Below are 24647 nucleotides of genomic sequence, written 5' to 3'. Positions count from 1 at the left end.
TTAGCAAAGACAGGGAGAAGTCCAGTGACTCTGCAACGACAGTTTTCAAAATGCCACTAAATATTAGAATCTGAGTAAAACTCAGTGTCCCTCCATAGGGAGGAAGAAAGGAACAGTGTACTTTTGTCCCAACTTCTTAGTTTGCAGCCCAAACACAGAACCCAGATTCCATCTGGTCAAGCTTTATTACTTGGTACTGCTGAAAAAATAAAATGGAACAAAATTTGGTTTCCTGTCTCCTACTCTGGCCTCTTAGAGCACTCTTTCCCGTTTACTAATGAACTGTGTCATCGGTAAGCAGGGTGACACTGTGTGTTGGATTTTCTTGCTCCTCTTACCTTTGCTGCTCATAATTCCTGTGAATCAAGAGCTGTGCTTTTTCCTCATCCACATCCTGAACCATCCATATTGTCCTGCGGAGCCCACAGGATAGTGGCCCACGTTTTTGAGGAGATGGACTGGGGTCAGGTGTTTGAGTTTGAACTTGGAGTGGTTTTCCTCCAAGAAAAGTCGGTTGGTGGATGCAGGAACTCACTGAAGGCTCCGAGGCCATGGGTTTCCACATTCATCTTCTGACTTCTAATTAGTTCCACTGCCGTTTCCATTTCTACATGCGGACCCCATTGAAAGAGTTTAATGGCTCATCACGCTGAAAGTTTTCAAATTATATTGCAAGGTAACTATTGCTGGATCCAGTTTTAACGTATCTTCATATATTCTCGTGACATTAAAAGAAAATGCAGTTATGCCATGAAAGGGGTGGGGTTGGAGGTGACACACCATGCGGCATTGCCATGTTGACCTCCCTGTGTGTGAAAGTGTCTGGCTTGGGCACAAAAGTGACTTTATTTTTGCCCTAGGCCGTCGTTTCAAATATACTCTGTGGTGAGTTTTTTCTTTCCTTTTCCCTTGATGACAATTGGAACAAACCCCATGACTTTTTAGTCCACTTCTTAAAGCAGCTTTATTAAAGTATAATTTATACGTCATAAAAAGACCAAGTGTAAATGAGCAATTCCAAGTTGTTGGTAAGATTATTTAGTGAAGCAAAGTTGACATACTAAAAAAATATAATAAGGGGTTAATTTCTGCCATTAATGCCTACTGGTATTTTGAAAGAGTGTGTATTGGTTCCATAAATCATTTTGAAGATAATATTCATGGGTCTCCCAAATCAAAATATGAAATATCTCTCTATTTCTGTTCTTTTAAATTTGTCTCAATGATGTTTCACAGTTTTCAGTATGGGAAGACTTACTGTGTTTTTGACTCGTTCCATTAAAATATTTTTTACTCTCCGTTTATATTTCCTCTTTGACCCTTTGACAGGTTCTTCAGAACTGTGTTAATTTTCAAATAGGTTGGATTACTCCAGATATCTTTCTGTGGTGAATCACTAATTTAATTCTGCTCTAGATCAGCACATGGTCCAACCTAGAGGATGTTCCATAAGTACTTGGAAAAAAAAAATAAAACCTGTATTCTAAAGTCTTTGGATGGAGATTTCCATAAATGCCAGGTCAAGTTGGCTGATGGTTTTGTTCAAGTCTTACATATTCCTGTTGGCTTTTTGTCTAGTTGCTCTGTCATTGGAGGGTGCACATTGAAATCTTCAACCATTATTATTAAATTGCTTATTTCTCCTCTCGATTCTGCCAAATTTTGCTTCATGCACTTTGAAGCTTGGTTGTGAGATACAAATACATTTTTAATAGTTACATCTTCTTTATGAAACCTTTATGATGATGAAATATCCCTTTCCCTCAGTAGCTTTTTTTTGCCTTAAGATCTACTGTTCAATGTTTTAGCCACTCTAGCTCTTTCGTAGTTTCTGTTTCACAATGTATCTTTTCCACTCTTTTATGCTCAAACTCTTTGTGTCTTTGAATCTGAAGTGTGGTCTTAATATTGTTGTACAAATTGAAAGTCTGTGCCCTCTGACTAGGGTGTTTAGTTCATCCACACTGATGTTATTTTCTTTTTACTTGCCTTGAATTATTTTTGTCCCCTCTACTCTTCCTTTTGCTAACTTTATTTGTGTTAAGCAAATATTTAAATGTCTGGTCCAAGAGGACAATCTTTTGGACCTAGGACAAGACAAAGAGTATCAAACATTAATCCAAAAAAAACATAGTTTCTAAAAGAAAAAATTGATAAAGTAGGCTTCATCAAAATTAAAATCTTTTGTGAAATTTTTAAACAAGGTGAAAAACCAGGTTACAGACTGGGAGAACATATTTGCAAACTATACATTTAACAATAAACTTGTATCATGAATAAGCAAATATGTTTCAAAACTCAACAGCAAACCAAAAATATCTTACTTTAAAAAGGACAAAAGATGTTAACAATCCTTTCATTCAAAGAAGATGCACAAATAGGCAAACAAAAATATGTTCACCACCATTACCATCAGGGAAATGCAAAGTAAAACCACAAGACTATACCACTCTGCACTATTAGAATAGCTGAACTAAAAAACAGTGACATCTGCAAATGCTGGCAAGGATACAGAGAACCCGGATCGCTCACACATTGCTGGTAGAACTGTAAAATGGTATAGATGCTCTTGAAAACTATTTGCTATTTCCTTATAAAACCAAATATGCACTTATCATACCACCCAGCAATTTGGAGGCCTTTCTTCCAGAGAAATGAAAACACGTTCACAGAAAAATTTGCACATAAACGTGTGTAGTAGCTTTATTTATTATAGCTCTAAACTGGAAACAACCAAAATATATTTCAGCAGGTGAATGATTAAACAAACTCTGGAACAACCACACAATGGAATGTTTCCCAGCAACAAAAAAGAACAAGCTATTGATTTATCCAACAACTTGTATGGAACTTAAGTGCATTATACTTTGTGGGGAAAAGGCAATTTCAAAAATACCTGCAATATAATTCCATTTATATGACACCTCATGATGATAAAACTATATACATGGAGGACAAATTGGTGGTTTCCCACTAAGGATGAAGTTAGGACTCGATTTGACTATAAAAGAATCACAAAATAAGAATTCATTTATGGTGTTAGAAAACTCCTGTATTCTGATTGTGATGGGTTACACAAATTTATACTTGAAATCAAATTGCATAGAAACACACAAGAGTGCATACAAAAACTAGTGACAACTGAATGATTTTTTTTATAGTCTAGTTAATATTATACCAACATTAAATTGCTGGTTTCTCATATGTTTGTACTATAGTTATAAAAGACATTACTATTGGGAGAAGCTGGTTGCAGGGTTTAAGAGAATCTATGTACTATTTTTTGAACTTTTATGCAAGTCTATAATCAATTACAAATAAAAGCTAAGCAGAAAACCCATGCACATTCATTCAAAAGTATCCAGTCCAATATTAACCCATAATGTACTTCCATTTTCATTTGACATTAACATTCTTTCCTGAAGTTCTTCTTCTTCTCCTGGCTTGCTAGACTTGATCTCTCCCTCCACCAGATTCAAAGTAGGAAGTAGAAGAGAAAGAGTAGCAATAGGAAGGGAAAATGGAATAGTGTCTACCTACTAGGAAGGCCTCATGTTCTTCAGGCCTGGCAGTGTCCAAGTGGATGCTATCTCATCATGGCCTCTTCGGAGATTCTGCCAGCCTTGCAGATCACAGCTTCTTGAGTAAAGCAGCAGAAGCTTGCTGGCCATACCAGACCCTTCTCTATCTCTGCTCCTACTGGCCTATCTCACAACTTACAAATGACAACACCCTGGCAGGTTACCCCTTAAGCAGAATCTCTTAAACTAACATCTGTGGTTTCCACATTTGGTACTAGGGATCCCCAAACCTCTGCTCTGCTGACAAAAATGGTTGCAGCCAACTCAAGTTTTCGCACGTGTGAGTTGGACATTAGTCCTCTATGCACATCCTCCAACCCCACTTAGAAAGATCTTTTTAGAATATTTATACTTGTAGGATACTCATAACAGCATGAAGAGGAAATATTACCAGTACCTCAACAGTTATATATTTCATCTGATATCACTGCATTAGGTCTTGAAACAAAGCCTATGGCTAGCTGAATAATGTTTTGTTTTTTTTTTTCGTCTTCCAATTCTTTTTGGTTTTTTTTGTGGATGGGACTGGGGTTTGAACTCAGGGTTTCACAATTGTAAAGCAGGTGGTTCTACCATTTGTGCCATGCCTTCAGTCCATTTTGCTCTGGTTATTCTGGAGATGGGGTTGTGTGAACTATTTGCCTAGGGCTGGCCTTGAACTGCGATCCTCCGGCTGAATAATGTTAGTTGCAACTCTTTTGACTCTCATACCTAATGAAGAAATAAGGCAGTATCTTGAATTCTAACAAACCATTTTTATTGACTACAAAACATGCCACCAATCCTTAAGTGCATTTCTGGACCACTCTAACACTACAGTTTAGCAACCAATTAAACACATACAGAATACAAATCAACCTTAACTAGACAAATGTCACATAAAAGAGAAATCTTTTTAGAGCCAGAAGACTGCCATGGAACTGTAAAGCTTAAGCAACACTCTGGAAAATGACACACTAATAAGAAAAAAAAAAAGTTACAAGCAAATGATCTAGCAGAGCTTGAGGGAACTAACAGGCAGAATCCTAAATTGGATATGTCACATTTTGGCAACAGCAGCCACTGTGATTAGTGTGAAACAAGACACTAACAGGGTAAAAGGCCCAAAAGAAGCCCAAACAAGTAGAAACAAATGAACCCCCAACAAAGGATGAAAATGAATATGACTCAATCATTGCAGGCTTCCCTGTCTTGTCAGCAGCTCACTCTCCAAGATACAGATTTTTTATCTTTCACTCTTTCCTTACCTTCACAGGGTACACTCTTCCTGACCCCTGAACTTACCTTCTGTTTGTTTTTTGGTTTTTGTTTTGTTTTTGCAGTACTGGGGCTTGAACTCAGGTCCTCATGCTTGCTAGGTAGGTGCTCTACCACTTAAGCCACTCCACCAGTCCCTGAACTTACTTTCTGAAGCTCACCACAGCCCCTGTTCTCTCAAGCCTGGCTTGTGGCATTAGTTCCCTAACTTCTCGGTGTCCCATCTGTTCTCCTAAATATCTCCTGCATGAAACACCAAATGGAACTTCCCCAGGTGCCATTTTCATGATGTCACTCCTGGGGGTCAAGAACTTAGTGTTTTCATATTGACTACTTAAGAACTCTCTTATTTTGACTTTAGCAAAAAAGCAGAATTGTCTCTACAAGACTTTATCTGTACAGACTGGAGAACACATGAAAACTCAAGCACACATTAATTCTTTCTAGTACTTTTCTAGACTGAATTGGGGAGAAAAGTAAAATCTCTTGCCTGAAAAGGACTTCAAAGTATCTAATACCCAACATGATCAGCAAGATGCAGTACATAACAATGACATAGCAGGGAATGGGTGGGTTTCCAACAGCTTGGATTCTCCCCTGATTAAGAGGACTTGTGCTTGGGTATCAGCTCCAACAGATACAGCAGCAGCAGCACAGCTGGCATGCCACTGTCTCAGACATCCTCAAAATTTGCCTCTCAAATCTTCCTTCTTATGGCTTCAGGAGCTCTGAATACAGATCCTAACATGATGTGAATGGGTAGGCATTTCAGTAATATATGACAACAGCCAAACAACAGCTGTCGTGTGTCTAATTGTGTTCCTCAAACAGATATGTCCAAGTCCTAACTCCCTGTATCTGTGATTGTAATCATATATGGAAGTAGGGTATTTGCAGAGTAATTAAGGATCTCCAGATAAGAATATTCTGGATTTACAGTGAGCCCCAAATCCAATGACAAGTGCCTTTAAAAGAAAAGGAAAGAGAGATGTGAGACATTGAGACACAGGAAAAAGCTATCTGAAGACAGAGGCAGAAATTAAAGTTACACAGCTGCAATTCAAAAAACACCAGAGGTTGCTTTGTCAGCAGCCACCAAAAGCCAGAAAAGAAAGGGCTCCACTTCAGAGTCTTCCAAAGGGATCAGCCCTGCCAACACCCTGGCTTTGGACTTCTGGCCTCTAGAACTCCAAGTGAATATACTCCTATTGTTTTAAGTAGTCAAGTTTGTGGTAACTTACTCTGACAGCCATAGGAAATGAATTCGCTACAGTAGAATGAGTTTTTGGAAACAAGACTAAATCTGAAATTACATGCAAAAATGTAACGGTTATGTAATTGTTATTTAGTTGTATTGTTAAAGTTTTTGTAGTCAAATTTGAAAGTTAATTATAATAGTCTAGGAAAAATAACTTCTCAATGGCTGTATTTCACATGGGTCACTACTGTACATATTTGTGACATGAATAGATGCTTACTTTCAACTGAAGGTAGTGTAAGAGCAAGATTTCTAAGGTATCTCATTTTTCCCCTATATTTTTATTTGTTTCAAATTCATTTTATGTGTGTATGTATCTAAGGTGATTTATCATAGACATTGTCATATTATGATTTGGGAGTTGAAATCAAATTTAGTTGACAAAGATGATATTTACCATCAAATATTTTTAAAACTCCCAAATAGAACTTTTGTTTTTAAAGGCTCAATTGCTAAGTAGAATTATTTAATTAAAATTTTAAATTAAGTGCAGTTCCCTAGGCTTATTTTGTAACATAATATAAATGTCAGTACACCAATAATGCCACAAAAATAACTACATATAACCTAATCTTTAAGGCAGTGCTATTAGATACATAATGTAAGTCACATATGCAAAAACTTTTTTTGCCTTCTTAAAAAATTTTTATTTTTTTTAATATTGTCACACTGAGGGTATATCATGACATTTACAAAAGTTCTTACAATATACCATAGTTGAAATTTTTTTTTAATTATATTGGCCACATTTTGAAAAAAAAAGTTAAAAATCCAGGCATGGTAACACACAACGAATACCAGCACCCTGAAAGCTAAGGCAGGAGGATCATGAGTTGGTCTACCTAACAAGACTATCTTCAAGAAAAAGTAAAAAGAAGCAGGTAAAATTAATTTAATGATATACTTTACTTAACACAATGAATCAAAACTATTACCATTTCAGCATGTAATCAATATAAAACAATTGTTGATTTATTTTGAATCCATTTTGCTTGCTTATTTTTTTTGTACTAAGTCTTCAAAATTCGTGGTGATTGTGTACCCACAGCAGAGTAGCTACTGTCATATACTCAGGAGTCTTACCAGCTATGGCTGCCATATTGTCCTGCACAGCTCTAGACACTGCTCTTTGCCATTAAAATTTCCAGACTTACAGAAAAATAAAGGTGTTACATTTAAGAAAATCTGAAAGCAATCGATCTGCATTCTTTCAACCTCTGCTTCAAAAATCTTTATTCTCTAATTAGAACTCAGTTCAAGACAAATAATACTTGGAATTTGTTCCAGGGAGTTTTTTAGGAATTATCAAAAATCATTGATAAATGGTTTTCTTAACTATAGTAGTCCAAAACTACTGTATAGTCATCATCCTACTGTGACTCTGTGGACTTTATGCCCCTTGCCTTTGATTTCATTCCAATCATCAATTCTTCCTTATTCAAACCAAACTCTAGACCCTCAAAATAATTCAAAGATCCAAAAGTAAGTGAAGAAAGATGTATACAATTCCCAGCCTGATCCATTGTTCATGATAACATGGTTGAAAAGATATATTCATGTTCATAGCAGTATTATTTGCAATAGCCCAAAAGGGAGAGGCAACCCAACTGTCCATCAACAAATGAGTAGATAAACAGAATGTGGTATATGCATTAAATGGAATATTATGCAGTCTTTAAAAAAGAAAGCAAGTCTGACACCTGCTACAACATAGATGAACTTTGAAAACATTACACTAAGAGAAATAAGCCAGTCATGAAAAGACAAATACTCAAGATTCCACTTATATGAGGTCTTTAAAATAGACAAGTTCATAGAGACAAAAAGGAAAATGACGGTTTACAGGGATGGGAGAGAGGAAGGAATGTAGAATTCCTTAATGGGCATAGAGTCAATTTTGCAAGATAAAAACAGCTCTGAAGATGGATGGAGGTGATGGTTGTACAGCAATGCAAATGTACTCTCAATGCACATGAACTGTGTACTTAAAAATATTACATGTGTTTTATCATCAAAGAAAGTTGAAAAAGAAAGAAAGAAAATCACATCCCTTGAATGAAGATTCTCCAACCTAAACATTGAAAATACCCAGGGCAATGGAACATTCTCCAAAATTAATCATATCTTAGGGCACAAAGCAAGCCTCAGCAAATATAAGAAAATAGAAATAACACCATGCATTCTATCTGACTACAATGCATTAAAACTAGAGCTCAGCAAAAAAAAAAAAAAAAGCAACAGGAGAAAATATGCAAACAATTGGAAGCTGAACAACACATTGCTCAATGATCAGTGGGTCACTGACGAAATAAAAGAGGAAATTAAAAGGTTCCTGGAAGTTAATGAAAATGAAAACATGACCTACCAGAATCTATGGGACACAACAAAGGAAATCCTAAGAGGAAAGTTTATAGCCATGAGTGCATATATTAAATGGACAGAAAGATCTCAAATCAATGACTTAATGCTACATCTCAAACTCCTAGAAAAACAAGAACAAGCAAATCCCAAAACAAGCAGGAGAGAAATAAAAATAAGGGTTGAAATTAATGAAATAGAAAAAAAAAACCCATACAAAGAATCAACAAAACAAAAACCTGGTTCTTTGAAAAAATAAACAAAATTGACAGACCCCTGGCAAATCTGACTAAAATGAGGAGAGAAAAAAAATCCAAATCAGTAAAATCAGAAATGCAAAAGGGGAGATAACAACAAACACCATGGAAGTCCAGAGAATTATCAGACTACTAGGAGAATGTATATTCCAATAAATTTGAAAATTTTGAAGAAATGGACAAATTGAAGCAGCAATAGAGTCTCCCAAAAAAGAAAAGTCCAGGACCTGATGGATTCACTGCTGAATTCTGTTAGACCTTTAAAGAAGAACTAATACCAACCCTCCTTAAACTGTTCCACAAAATAGAAAGGGAAGGAAAACTGCCTAACACATTTTATGAAGCCAGTATTACACTTATCCCAAAACCAGGCAAAGACACCTTCAAAAAGGAGAACTAGAGACCAATTTCCTTAATGAACATCAATGCAAAAATCCTCAATAAAATAATGGCAAACTGAATCCAACAACACATCAGAAAGATCATACACCACGACCAAGTAGGCTTCATCCCAGGAATGCAGGGGTGGCTCAACATACGAAAATCAATAAACATAATAAACCACATTAACAGAAGCAAAGACAAAAACCACTTGATCATCTCAACAGATGCAGAAAAAGCCCTCGACAAGATCCAACACCACCTCATGATAAAAGCTCTAAAAAAACTAGGAATAGAAGGAATGTACCTCAACACTGTAAAGGCTATCGATGACAAACCTACAGCCAACATCACACTTAATGGTGAAAAACTGAAACTATTTCCCCTAAAATCAAGAATGAGACAAGGTGCCCACTATCCCCACTCCTATTCAACATAGTCCTGGAATTCCTAGCCAGAGCAATAAGGCAAGAAGAAGAAATAAAAAGAATACAAATAGGTAAAGAAACTGTCAAAACATTCCTATTTGCAGATGACATGATCCTATATCTTAAAGACCCAAAAAAACTCTACTCTAAAACTCCTAAACACCATAAACAGCTACAGCAAGGTGGCAGAATACAAAATCAACTTACAAAAATCATTAGCTTTTCTATACACCAATAACAAACAAACTAAAAAATAATATATCGAAACAATTCCATTTACAATAGCCTCAAGAAAAATCAAATACCTAAGAGTAAATTTAACAAAGGATGTGAATGACCTCTATAAGGAGAACTACAAACCCCTGAATAAAGAGATCGAGGAAGACTACAGAAGGTGGAAAGATCTCCCGTGCTCATGGATCAGTAGAATCAACATAGTAAAAATGGCTATACTACCAAAAGCAAATCTACATGTTTAATGCAATTCCCATCAAAATCCCAGTGACATTCATCACAGAGATTGAAAAATCTATCCTAAAGTTCATTTGGAAACACAAGAGACTGTGAATAGCTGATGAAATACTCAGCAAAAAGAGCAATGCTGGAAGTATCACAATACCCAACTTCAAACTATATTACAAAGCAATAGCAATAAAAACAGCATGGTACTGGCACAAAAACAGATATGAAGACCAGTAGAACAGAATAGAGGACCCAGATATGAATCCACACAACTATGCCTACCTTATTTTTAACAAAGTCACCAAAAACATACAATGGAAAAACAAAACAGCCTCTTCAACAAATGTTGCTGGGAAAACTGGTTATTTGCCTGCAAAAAACTGAAACTAGATCCATGTTTCTAGTAGTACTAGTATCAACTCAAAATGGATCAAGGTCCTTAATATTAGACCCAAAACTCTGAAGTTACTACCGGAAGGAGCAGGAAACACTCTGGAACTAATAGGTATAGGCAAGGATTTCCTCAATAGAACCCCAGCAGCTCAGCAACTAAGAGAAAGGATGGACAAATGGGGCTATGTAAAATTAAAAATCTTCTGCACAACAAAAGAAATGGTCTCTAAACCGAAGCGACCACCCACAGAGTGGGAGAAAATATTTGCCAGCTATACATCAGACAAAGGACTGATAACCAGAATATATAGGAAGCTCAAAAAACTAAACTCCCCAAAATTCAATGACCAATAAAGAAATGGGCAACTGAACTAAACAGAACTTTTTCAAAAGAAAAAATTCAAATGGCCAAAAAACATATGAAAAAATGCTCACCATCTCTGGCCATAAAGGAAATGCAAGTCAAAAACTACACTAAGATTCCACCTCACCCCTGTTAGAATAGCTGTCATCAAAAACACCACCAACAACAGGTGTTGGCAAGGATATGGGGAAAAAGGAACCCTCATACACTGCTAGTGGAGATGCAAGCTAGTGCAACCACTCTGGAAAACAGTATGGAGGCTTCTTAAAAAACTAAACATAGATCTGCCATATGATCCAGCAATCCCACTCCTAGGGATATACCCAAAGGGATGCGACTCAGTTTACTACAAAGTCACCTGTATACCCATGTTTATTGCAGAGCTGTTCACAATAGCCAAGTTATGGAAACAGCCAAGATACTCCATCACTGACGAATAGATTAAGAAAATGTGGCATTTATACACAATGGAATTTTACTCAGCCATAAAGGAGAATGAAATCCTATCATTCACAAGTAAGTAGATGGAACTGGAGAACATCACCTTGAATGAGGTTAGCCAGGCTCAGAAGACCAAAAATCGTATGTTCTCCCTCATGTATGGACTTTAGATCTAGTGCAAAGGCAGCAATGTGGTTGAACTTGGGTCACATGCTAAGGGGAGAGCACATACAGGAGGAATGGGGGTAGATAGGAAACCCAAAACTTGAAAGTGTTTCATGTCCCCACTGCAGAGGAGCTGATCCAGTAACCATAAAACGACAGAGGTCACTATGGGAAGGTGGTCGGGAAGTAGTGAAGAGGTCAGGTAGAGATGAATCAATTCGGGTTGTAATACACTTGTACATGGAAGCAATGCTAGGAATTTCTCTATATAGCTATGCTTATCTCAACTAACAAAAACGCTGTCTTTCTTATTGCTTATGTCTTCTCTTCAACAAAATTGGAGAAAAGGGCAGAACACATTCTGCCTGGAAGCAAGGTGGGTGGGGGTAAAGGGAGGGGGCAGGGGGGAGAAATGGTCCCAACAATGTATGCACATGTGAATAAATGAATAAAGAAAATACCCAGGGCATATGCAACATTACCTCTGGATTTCTGACTACCTTCACAAAGGACTGAATACATTTGCATACCCACATTTTTCATTTCATCCCATGGTTTCAGACTCATTGTCTAAATAGTTTGATCAGATCAGGTATTAATAGCCTACACGATGTGACCACTACAGTTTCTCTTCCTTCCTGCAAGCATTGTTTGCCCAATAAGCCCTGGAATCCCCCAGTCAGGAATCTGGAAAGTCAGCACCAAGCATGAAGCACGCACAGACGCAAAATGCAACCCGGTCACAGAAGATGGACTTACTCACTTCCTGGGTGCTGACATTTTCTGTGTCATACCTTTCCAACAAGGCTCTGGCAACGTAAACTAGGACAGCTGGGTGCCTGTCATCATCAGCACTTGGTGGATCATGGCTGAATCTATTGAAAAGTGTGCTCACTGTGCCAGGAATGTATTCTCAGCCTCTGTGAGCATCACAGTGTGCAACCCAAGTTCAAGCTGTGCGGCTGTTTTTCTTGGTGTGTCTAAGAATACTACAAAAATTGGGTATGATCACATAGAACAAGAAGTCCAAAAGGTGCTAGAGGGACTACCTGGAAGCAAAAAGAGTTACTCGTGGGGGTGATCTTAGCATCCTGCACTTCCTATTTGTTTTGGTCACAACTTTTAACACTGTCCAGGATTATAGATCAGCTTTTGGACTCAACCCAAATTTTGGCTCTACTCAGACTCACCATATCAGATTTTTTTTCTGGGTGAAGAAAATAGAAGATGTGTTAGGGTGGGAAGCAATGGGCCAGTGGCTACAGACATCTTTTAACAATGCGTCTGTCTGGTGGTTTCAATAAAAATAAAAAAGAAGAAGAAAAGAAAAAAGCATAGCAATGACTTTGATAGCAATAGAAAGAGGGGAAAAGGCAACACTAACATCAATATCCACCTTCCGTTCATATATTAGGCAGGTGAGCAGACCTTAAAAGGGGTCAGTATTTGATTTGGGTTTTGGTTTTGGTTTTTGAGACAGGATCTTACTATGTAATCCAGGCTGCCCTCTCCTTCCACCTCCTGAGTGCTGGGATTAGAGGCATGTACCACCACCCTCAGCTAAAAGGGAGTACATTTTATAATTCTTGGCCTCCTTTCAGCTTTGGTAATAGCTTGCTTGAAGGAAAGCACAAAACCTTTTTAAAGTAAGATAAAAGGAGATTCTCACACACCAAATGAAAAAAATACAAAAAAGTCAGGGTGCCAAACCCATAACTCCCTCTGCTCCAGACACTGGGAGAGGATGGATTCTTTGAAAACCTCTGGGAACCTTTGATGTACAGAAGGAATAGCACAGAAGAAAAAAATAGATTTCCATCTTTTGCTATTATTAAAACTTTTTATTTTACATATTATAATATTTGTATATTATTTTGAAGAAATAAAAATACTCATAAGTATAAATAAGAAAGAACCACCAAAATCACCCTACGCAAATAATTGTTGTCAATATTTTGAAGTACAATATTATTTTGTAAAGAAATAGACCAATCCTCTTTATATTTTTACCTGTTTTACTTTTCTAATAGTTCAAGATTAAGTCATATTTTGCATAGGAAATGTATCAGTTGTCCACTGATAAAATTTTGCAGCTTAAAAAAGCCACAAGGGTTTATTAACTCACCCCATTCCTGAGGTCAACAATCTGGGAGTGGCTTAAGTGGGCGTTTTGGTGCAGGGACCCCCTGAGTTTCAGTGAAGGTGGGAGCTGTGCCAGTCAGCTGGACACTGGACTAGCCATTCCCAAGCTGCCAGCCTTGATGATTGGTGGGCCCCAGTTCCTCACTGGTTGTTGAAGTGGATGCTTTAGTTTCTTTCCCCAGCGTTGCCAGAGTGACTGCAAGACATGGCAGCTGGCTTACCTAGAGCAAGTGATCCAACGAAGAACATAAAAACAGGACCTAAATGGAAGCCACAGCACCTCTCAAAACCCAACATCAGAGGTTTCAAACTTTACTTGTGCTGAGTTTTATGGGTCACACACAGAGTAAGCCTGTGCTGAGTGAGTGCAAAAGCCAAGAGGCAGGGATCATGGGGGCACTCTTGGAAATGTTTCCACAAATCAAATGCACAGATTTTATTGTATATTTGATGAATTTTGACAAATACACACAACCATTACTAATCACAGAGTATTTCTGTCAGGCCAAAGAGTTTTCTCCAGCTAATCCCTGCCCACCTTACCAGAGGCAACTATTGTTTTGGGCTTTGTTTTCTACCATACAATTGTTTTGTTTCTTCTTGTTTTTCCTGTAAACAGAATCAAATAGTGTGTATTCTTTTCTATCTGGCATTTGTACTCAGCACTGTGTCTAGATTCTCCCATGTTGTTAAATGAGCCAGTACTTCATTCCTTCTATTGCTGACTAATGGTCCTACTGCATCAATACAAGTCCCAAGTTAGTGTTCATTTGTTCTAAACTTTGGAATGTCTCCAATTTGGGGTAAATATGTATGAACATTCTTGTGCAAGTCTCTTTGTGAACATGTTTTCATTTATCTTGGGTCAAATTGACTTGTTGCAAGGTCACTAAATATGTTTAATTTTTATTTTAACATTGCCAAACAGGGCTGGTGAGGTGGCTCAAGCAGTAGAGCACCTGCCTACCAAGCATGAAGCCCTGAGTTCAAACCCCAGTACCAACAAAAAAAATTACAGGATAAATTTCTCAAGTAATAGTACCATTTTAAACTCCTACCAGTAATTTATGAGAGATCCAATTGCTATATCTACTTATAGACATTTAACTTTCCATTTTAGGATTGTGGGGATCTGTTTCCCTAGCATTGTAATATTGTTGAGCACTTTTTCATGTGCTATTGTCCATTTGAATGTCATTTTTTAAAGCTGGGGTGTTTGTGAGTTGATGGAATTATTGACATATTCTAGATACAAATACTTTGACAGATATATGTACTGCAAATATTTCCCAATCTCTGGTATATCTTAACATTTTCTTAATGATGTCTTTTGTGTGAAGAAATTTTAATAAAGTCAGATTGCTTCATTTTGTTTTTATACCTAGTGCTTTTGTAACTTATCTAAGAAATATTTGCCTCTCCCCAAATTGCAATGATATTATCTTATACTTTGTCTTTAAAACTTTATAGTTTTAGCTCTTATGTTTAAATCTGTGTTCCATCTTTCATTACTTTCTTGGTGTATGGTACGAGGTAAGGGCTAAGATATATTTCTTTTCTCATGTGGATATTTGGTTCTTCTAAGTTTTTATTTATTGAAAGGGTTTTCATTTTCTTTTCAAATGCTGTGTGATTTGTTGAAAATTAATTGACTTTATGTATTTTCACCTATTTCTGGTCTCTATTTGCTTTACTAATCTGTGTGTCTAAACTTATAACTAACCCAATAATCACACTATTTTTTTTTCCTTTTTTTTTTTTTTTGGTGGCAATGGGGTTTGAACTCAGGGCCTCATGCTTGTTAGACAGGTACCCTTACTGCTTGAGCCACTCCTCCAGCCCCTTAATCACACTATCTTGATTACTATAGTTCACAGTTCATTCGATGAAATTTGTTTTTAACAAAAAATAAGATGTCATGAACATCTCTACAGGCCAATAAATTCTAATGACATCTTCAGTTTTTTTATATCTACTAAATAGATAAATAATAATTTATGAAAAATTGTCTATTGTTGCTTGTTTAACTTTATATTTTTTAAATTATTTTTAAATTCACTTTCAAATTTTCAAGGACTATCCTTGGTGTTGTCCTAAACTATTTCCTAAGAATAAATTCCTAGAAATGAAATTTCAAAACTGAAGTATGTGCTGTTTCTTATGGTGTTTTATTCATATTGTCAAACACTACTGCTGGTGACACCTGCTACCAGCAGTATACAAGAGAACTGTATGCTATCATTTAAAATAAAAATTGCTATGTAATTGACAGACAAAACTAGTGTGTCATTACTATTTTAATGGACATTTGTAATTACCAGGAAAACTGAATGAATATTTTATGCATATTAGCCAGACAAATGGCCATACAAATACAAATTTCTAAATTGCCAGTTTATGTCATTTGGTCATTTTTCAATTGCCTTTACTTCCTTAATAATGGACAAATGGTCAAAGCTAATTGTACCCTCAAAGTAGAGGTCCCTTTGGACCAATTACAGAACTATACTTTTTTTGGAAATAGTATAAGTGAAGTGAAAACACAGAAGAGATGCTACTAAATGTTGCTGTTAAAATAATTTTATTTGTCGTAATTGTATTATCACCTTGTCCCAACTAATACTAGCTCGATTTCTTTAAATCTGCATAAAACTCAGGCTCTGCTATTCAGGACTGTGGCACCAGACTCCATCTGTCCAGATGACTCCTGGCTTCTTATGTTGCCCTTGCTTTGTCCTAAAAGCTTGTCATTTCTACACTCTTGGTCTGGTCCTTCTAACTATGCTTCTTTGCCACTGCTTGTTTGTTCCTTGCAAATTCTTCACCAAAATTCACCTATCAAGGTCTTCAACCAATATACCCTACTACCAAACCTTTCTTATTGAAAAATGGGATGTAGAAAATTATGGGGGAAAATATTAAAACAAATAAACAGCAACATTAAAAGGAAAAAGAACATTAAAATGGAAATTTTTGCATCCCTTACTCAAGTGTTGAGCCTGCTTCTCTTAATCATTTGAGCATAATTGTTTAGAGCAGAAAAACTTTCCCTCCTATCTCAGCACCAGAAATAGTTACGCTTTTGAGCAGCTGCTTTGTTTTTACTGATGGAGCTAATGAATCATTTAAGCGAACATGCTCTCCTATGAGTTGACTGCTAGACATCTCGGAGTCAGACCTGCCACCCATCTGTAGCAAGCAGATCGCATCTCAGGACACACTTTCTGTGCATTAATCTCACTCTTGGTTTTCATCATCTACTGTTACTACTGATGTTTCCTACTTTTATTTTTTTCTACCATTTACCGTCTATACACCCTGACTTTTCTTAACTTAAAAAATTAAAGTCTTACATATATTTTGAAAACAGATTTAATTTTTTTTTTCAGAATAAGATAGGTTACCTATAAATAAATAGACAATCTTCTGCTTTTTTGAAGAGGAAAGAAAGAAAATTTGCCTTGGTTTAATGGCAGAATTCATGGTTCATCTATCAAAGACTAAAGTTCTTCTAAGTAACATCTCGTAAATCCGGGGCTTACAACCATTTGAACGTGGAGAAAGACTATCAAAAACTTAAGTGAACTTCCCAAGAACCCAGACTGAACCAGAACCAGTGACAAGGGTTCATAACAGAGTTTAGCTTCCTCACCCAGCACATTGTTTGTGGGTTCAGCACTTCCCTTACCCTTAAGTCATGACTGCTTAGTCTAGTTAATTGTTTCAAGAATTCACTCAAACCACACCATTCTATGACAGCAGCCTGGAATTTTAGACCTTTGATGAGTTGATCCAAAGTCATGTACAAAGGTACTTGTTTTGGGGGTGTTTGTTGGTTAGTTTTTTGAGATGTCATAGTAGAGCAAAAAAAAAAAATCACTACTTATGAACTTTTCCAAGACCTACAGTTCAGAATTAGGAAAAATTACTGTAATTTTGTTCATCCTCACTGCTCAAAGGAAAGTACAAAGTATTGCTATCACAAGGGGAAATGCACTATGAAAGTATATATGGCATGCTAAAATGTACAGAGATGCTTAGAAGTTCAAAGTTAGGTCAAAACTGATTTCAGTTAATCTTCAGAGGAAATTGAATAGCATACTGGAGTTAAAGTCTAAGAGGAGGGTTGGGCTTGACTGATTTAAGCCAGGTAGGAAAGTCTTCCAGGACACATTGGTAGTACTAAAGCAAGAATGAGGAGGTCCTGTTAGAGATAAATGAAGAACATCATTTGTTAAAATGGGAGGCCATTTTCAGGATTGTGGGTTTAAACCATATTTCTCACCTTCATAGAGAAAAGTGAAAGCCAAGGGAAAGTTTTTATTTTGTTCTCAGAAGTGCCCAGAAGGCACCACTGGCTCCTGAATAAAACAGTACTGGGGTGAGCTTTTTGTTGCTCAAATCCACAGCTGAGAACAGCATTGGGAAAGAGTATGTTCATTAGAATCCTGTAAGTAGAAAAGAAATGTTCAATTTATGAGTCATTCTAAAAGCTAGAAGAAAAGATTTTGCATGTTTTTACCATAAAGAAATGATAAATGTTTGAGGAGATAGATATGCTTACTTTGATTAGAACATTACACAATGTACACATGTATTGAAATATCATGTGGCACCCATAAATGTGTATAAATTTTATGTATCAATTTTTTAAAAAACAGAAAATCATTTGAACTTGAGTTTTTCTTTGTAAGAAGTTTCACCAAATGTGCAGTTTATTTAATAGGCAATAGACATTCACATTTTCTTTTCCATCTTGTTTGTTTCAGTAAGTGATATTTTCCAAGAAATCTGTCTCCTTTATCCAAGTGGTCAAACTTGTTGACATAAAATTATTTAAAGCAGTGCTTTATTATTCTTTTTATGTCTGTAAAATCTCTAATAACTTATTTTTGACATCAGTAGTTAACTGTCTCTTTTTTCTTCCTCACTCTCGCTAGGTATTTATCAAATTCATTTATCCTTTCAATGAACCAATTTTTGACTTTTTAAATTGTTTATTGCTTGCTGTCTTTAATTACATTGATTCCTACTCTTTAGATTTTACTACCTATTGTATATGTTGAGTTTTCATGACTCTTGTCATTCAGTCTTCTTAAAGATAAACCTTAGATTATTGGTTTTAAGTCTTTTTTAGTATTAGTTGCTAATGTTAGAAACTTCCCTTTAAGTACTGCCAGCCTGGGCTACATACTGAATTTGAGACCAGCCTGAGCCACAAAGCAAGACCCTATCTCAAAAAATAAATTAAATGAATGAATATAAAATAAAAATATGCTCTGATTTTTTCAAATATGTAGGGTTTAATTTTGAAGATATCTTATTATGATTTATGTTTCACTTAATTCTATTATTGCCAAAGGAAATTTAATATATGATTTCCATTCTATCACATATGCTAAGATTGTTTTATGGCCCTAAATGTGGTCTGTTTCCTCTACATTGAAAAAGGTTTGTACCCTAGTATTTATAGGTGGCTAGACAGCATTACTCAAATTTTCTATAGGAAGACAAAGCAGGTACCTGGTTGGTACCAGTGGGATGGGGGGAAATAAAAGGAAAGGGTGAAGGAGATTGAAAACAGAGGAAATATTATGTACTCATGTATATAAATGGAAAAATGAGATGTTGAAACTATTCCAGGAATGGTGGGAGGGAGGATACAGGAAAATGATGGAAGGGATGAATCTAGCTACTAGATATTATAAGAACTTTTGTAAATGTCCAATGTACCCTCAGCACAATAATAATATGATAATAAAAAAATTTCTCTCTCCTGATGTTATCAAATTATACTGCTAACTTTTTAGAGATAGCTGTTAATAATATTTATAACTATAATTGTGGAATTACCTATTTCTTTAGTTTTATTGATGTATTTACATATTTTGAAGTTGTATTATTAGCCAAATACATAGCTAATACGAATTGTTACTAATTCCTGGTGAATTGATTATTTGCCATTATAAAATCTCCTTATAGATCTCCAGTACCATTACTTTGCTTGGAGCATTGGCTCTATTCACACAGAGCTCGCTGTGGCAATGTGGTAAACTCTTTCTAATGCCTGCCATCTACAGGTTATTTTTAATCTCTAGTGAGGTTCACCCTGTCTGTGTATCTACATAAATTAATGTTCTCTTTTGTAGACCAAAAAAATCATTGTTCTAAAGAAATAGAGTGCTTAGTGATTGATCAGATAAAAGGAAAGGGGAAGAAAGATAACTACAAGGCCTCAGATATTGGCAACGAGACAATTCAGAGATGTCCAGAAAGCATTTGGAGACTGGGTTGGGAGTCTTCATAAGAAGTCAAAACTAGAAGTGATATTGTGACAGTTTTAAAATCACTCAATTCACTAACTCAATTACTGAGATTCCACTTAATAAATGATCCCATACTGAGCATTACAGAAAGTAAAGAAGAAGGGAAAGACGTGGTAAGGCAAGGCTTAAGTATAAAGATGTGTGTGCATAAGGTAAGGAACGCAGATCCAAATTAGGAACCAACAGAGTGTAGCAAAAGTCTTAAGAATAGAAGAAATCTCTGCACAGAAAAGGAAATAATCAAGAGGACAAAAAGGCAAGCCACAGAATCGGGGGAAAGATTTTCAAACCATATATCTGATTAGGGGTTAATTTTTAGAATATATAAAAAATTCCTGCAACTCAACAACAAGGAAATCCAATTTTAATACACAAATGCCCATGAACGTATAAAGAGATGCTCAGCGTCACTTATCTTCAGGAAAATGCCAATCAAAACTAAGCTAAGTGTAGCAGTGCATCCCTTAATCCCAGGACTCAGGAAGCTAAGGTGGGAGGATCATGATCTCCAGGCCAGCCTAAGCTACATAGTAAAACCCTGTCTCAAAAAAAAATCAAAACTGCAATGAGATATCACCTCACACCTGTTAGGATAGCCACTATCAAAAAAAAAAAAAAAACCTAGAAAATAGCAAGTTGTGATGGTGTGGAGAAAGTAAAGCCTGGGGCACTGGTGGAAAGAGAGTAAACTGATGCCATCACTATGGAAGCAGTGTGGAGGTTCTCAAAAAAAAAAAAAAAAAAAAACACAGAATTACCATGTGATCTGGCAATAGCACTTCTGCATACATCCGAAAGAAATGAAAACGGGTTCTTGAAGAGATAGTTGTATCACATCAACCAGACAGCCATCAGCAGATGGATGGATAAAGAAATGTAGGTAAATGAACCCAAGGTTAGTACACTAAGTAAAGCAAGTCATGTATGATTTCACTCCATACATATCCTTTACACTACTGAAATGTACGTGTAAAAATGGTTAAGATGGTATGTTTTATGTTTTAATCACACTTTTAATAAAAGAAGAAAATAAATCTCTAAGGCTATGAGCACTGCAAAAGAAGTTTCTAGGGCCTAGAACTGAGACTTGGAGGCCATAATTTGCAAGGAACTTTTAGGAAGGACAGAGGAAGCACATGAGAGATTGAATGAAGAGTATAATATCACAAAAGCTAAGAGGCTAGGCATAGGAAGAAGTAAATGATGAATCAGACAAGGAAATGGTATCATTCCAGTCCTTAGATAATTGATTCAATTCACAGGTATTTACTGAGCTCCAAATATGGGCCGGGCACTAGGGAACAAATGGGGCTGTCTCTTTGTCATCGTGTTTGCAGAAAACTGATAAACACATGCCAGCCAGTCCTACATACTCTGAAACAAAAATAAGCCCTCCAAGAACACTGGTTGGGGGAGTGTAATTTGGTTTGTTTTTTTTTTTAAGATAGAGTGACCAAGTCATGTGACCATATCTGGGAAGGACATTGGGGCAGTGGATGAGCCAAAGGCAAAGCCTCGTGGGAGCACACCTAGCCTTGAAAAGCAGGCGGGAGATCACTGTGCTTGCAGCACTGTTGGAGAAGGGCAGAGAGAGGAGAGCTCTGAGTAGTGACCATTGGCTGCGACACTGGAGATTATGTGGGAGTGCTATGAAGCTCACAGCACTCTTAAGTGGTTTGCTAGTCACTAAAGGAGAGATTCAATTGGTGTCATGGAATGTGGCTGCTTGTTTTTGAAGAAAAAGATCATGAAAACATTTTAGGGGAGAGAGAAGAAATAAGGAGTTACATAATGAGAGAGAATTGTTACAGAAGAATAAAACCTTTGAAGGGAAGAAAATGGAATCCAAAACAGAGTTAAAGCTATTAGATGAGGAAAAAGGAATAAATGCTTTTCTCCAGAGATCCTGAAAGAAGAGTCGAGAATGAAGCTGGAGCCATGATGGCTGCTTTCAGCACTGCTGCTGTAACGCTGAAGTCAGACACAATAAATTCAACTCAGAGAGAAGACAGATGGTCCTCGAAGTCTGTAGGCATAGAGAGATATTTGAGGTGATTCATTACAGCCAAACAAAGGAAGCTTTTAGTTGTTGACTTAATAAATTACCACAGAATCTTCACAAAAACTGAGGCATGGCTAGATATGGGTTTAATAAGCCAGTAATCACCACAAGAAAAGGAGAAATGGTTTAATCTTCCTTTTCCTTAAGCCTTCAAAAAGATTGAAATCATCTTAAAAGAAATCCAAAATAAATACTTTATAATAATTTAGAAAGTTTATGTATACATTAGAATACATCAGCAGCATAACTTTATGGAGGAAATCATGTCAGATAAAACTAGAAAGCTCTTAAAACTACAAACTGACCAAATATTTGAGAATTTTAAATAATTCCAGACCATCTTAGCCAACATTAGAAATGTTAGTTTAAACAGTCTGAGGTTCACAGCCCCTCTGTTTTAAAAAGATTTTCAGTAAGCAGAGTACTTTGGATTTATGGCAAGTAAGAAACACAGTGTCTTGCAATTTAATGTGCACAGTAATTGACTGGAGCTCAGGCCCAGAACTGAAAGTCAGTAGAGAAAGCACACAGAGATGAAAGACACATCAACAGTAAAGGGTCTTTCTATAAAACAAAAAGCAATGCATACCAAGTATCAACATGACTTCTTGTGTAGGCTAACATCAACCTTAATCTTCATTAATCCTTTTTCAATTATGAAATACAGCCTCCCGATAAAAACACACATAAAACACACACAGCAGTTTAATGAATGATAATCACTATCATTTCCTCTTCTAGATAACTACCATCCTGAGTTTTAGGTTGAGTATTCCCTCCTCTTCTTATGGTGTTCCCACCCATGTGTGCGTCCTCGAGTAGTAGACAGTCTGACACCAGCAGAAGACGAGGTAAATCTGTGGTAATCTACATCCTGGCCTTAGTACTGTGGCTTAACATCCTTCTAGTGGGTATGAAATTCTATTGCACTGTGGTTTTAATTTGCATTTCCCAATTACCGAGTTTGAACCTCTTAGGTACTTATAGACAGTTGAAATGGTTCAGCTCTGCCCATTTTTATATGGTCTTATTGTTAATTCTTAGAAATTATTTTTTATTAATGCATATTAATTATACAGAATAATGGTTTTCACTGTGATATTTTCATACATGCATGTAACAATCTTTGATCATATCCCACCCCCAATTATTGTCCTTTACTTTCCCTTATTCCCTTTCTCTGAAGCCCTTCCTCTTCTCAAATAGTCCCCCTTCTGCTTTCATGTTGTCTCTTTCCCCCTAAATTCCACCTGTGAAGGAAAATATGTAAAACTAGTCTTTTTGATGCTGTCTTATTTTGTTTAGCATAGTAATCTCCAGTTCAATCCATTTTCCTAAAAATGACAGTGTTTCATCTTCCTTGTGGCTAAATAATATCTAGGAATTCTTTAATCCTCTTAGTTATCTTTTATTTTGGTCTGTTTTTTTAATGAGGAGTTACTCTTGATACTGATTTAGCCAAAATTTACCAATTTCCTTCCTGTGGTTTTAGCCTTTTCTATTTGGTTGGACTGGCTCTTGTTATAGCCATAATTCGGTTTTTATAAATGTTTAATGTGTTGTTAGGCGTGCTGCATGCCTGTAATCCCAGCAGTGAAACTGAGGTATCAGGATAATGAGTTCAAGACCAGTCTGAGCTACACAGCAAGTTCAAAGCCAGCCTGGGTTACATAGTAACACTTTTTCTCAAACAAACAAACAAACAAAAACCCAAATGTTTCCTATGGACTATGTATTGGTATGCTTACTTTCAAACTACTAATGTACTATTTTTTGAAGGTCCTTTAAATTAAGCTTAACTGTTCAGCTAAAATCTTCTCTAGCCTTACTACTTTTTGTCTATTGATGTATTAGTATTATAGAGTATTATAGTAATAGATTTGTCAATTTTTCTTCATAATCGACTTTTGATTTACATACTTTGTTACTATGTATTTTGTACAGAAAGTTTAGATCCACAAAATCTTTAGAGAAAATTAAAAATTATAGCATTGCATTGTGGCTCTCTTCATTTATTATTGCCTTATAATTTTTTAAACCTAATATTAATATAGTTCCCCTGGGTTTCTTTTGATTATTTGTCTTATATATCTTTTTTTCTATCCTTTTCTCCTTAATATTTAGCTATCCTTAGTAAGTATGTGGTCTACTATAAGTAGTAAATGGCTGGGTGTCTTGTTTTTGTTTTGTGTTTTGTTTTGTAGTACTGGATATTGAACTCAGAACCTCCTGTTTGCTAGGCAAGTGCTCTACTTGAGCCATGCCCCAAGTTCATGACTAGTTTTCTTTTTTTCAAATCAGCCTGACTATATTTATATTTTACTTACAGAGTTTAGTCCATTTACACTTACTGTGATTAATGATTAAAATCTTCTGCCTAATGTCAATAATTCATTCCTAAAACATAAGATATTTTGCATGAAAAACACTAACTGGGAGGCTTTTTTCTATATATGCTAACTTTACCTCCTAACCAATTTCTTAACTACTTAAATATAAATAACAAATTATAATATTAGGATATAAAATGCTTAAAACATTGTCTTCTGATTACCAATATGCATGCATATTGTGAATATTATGTTTATAATGTAGTAAGACAAATAATGATAGCAATACATTAGTTAGAAAAAAATATATAGTGAAAAGTTTCCAACCAACCAACATAATTACTTGCAACAAACTGTTACTTACCAAGTTAGAAGAAAACTTGATATGTTATGAAAACTAAGACAGATGCAGGCCTAATGGTAATCCTCACTGGCTGAGGAC

Source organism: Castor canadensis, chromosome 1 (genome assembly GCF_047511655.1).
Source record: "Castor canadensis chromosome 1, mCasCan1.hap1v2, whole genome shotgun sequence".
NCBI lineage: Eukaryota > Metazoa > Chordata > Mammalia > Rodentia > Castoridae > Castor > Castor canadensis.
Note: the sequence above shows the minus strand (reverse complement) of the source record.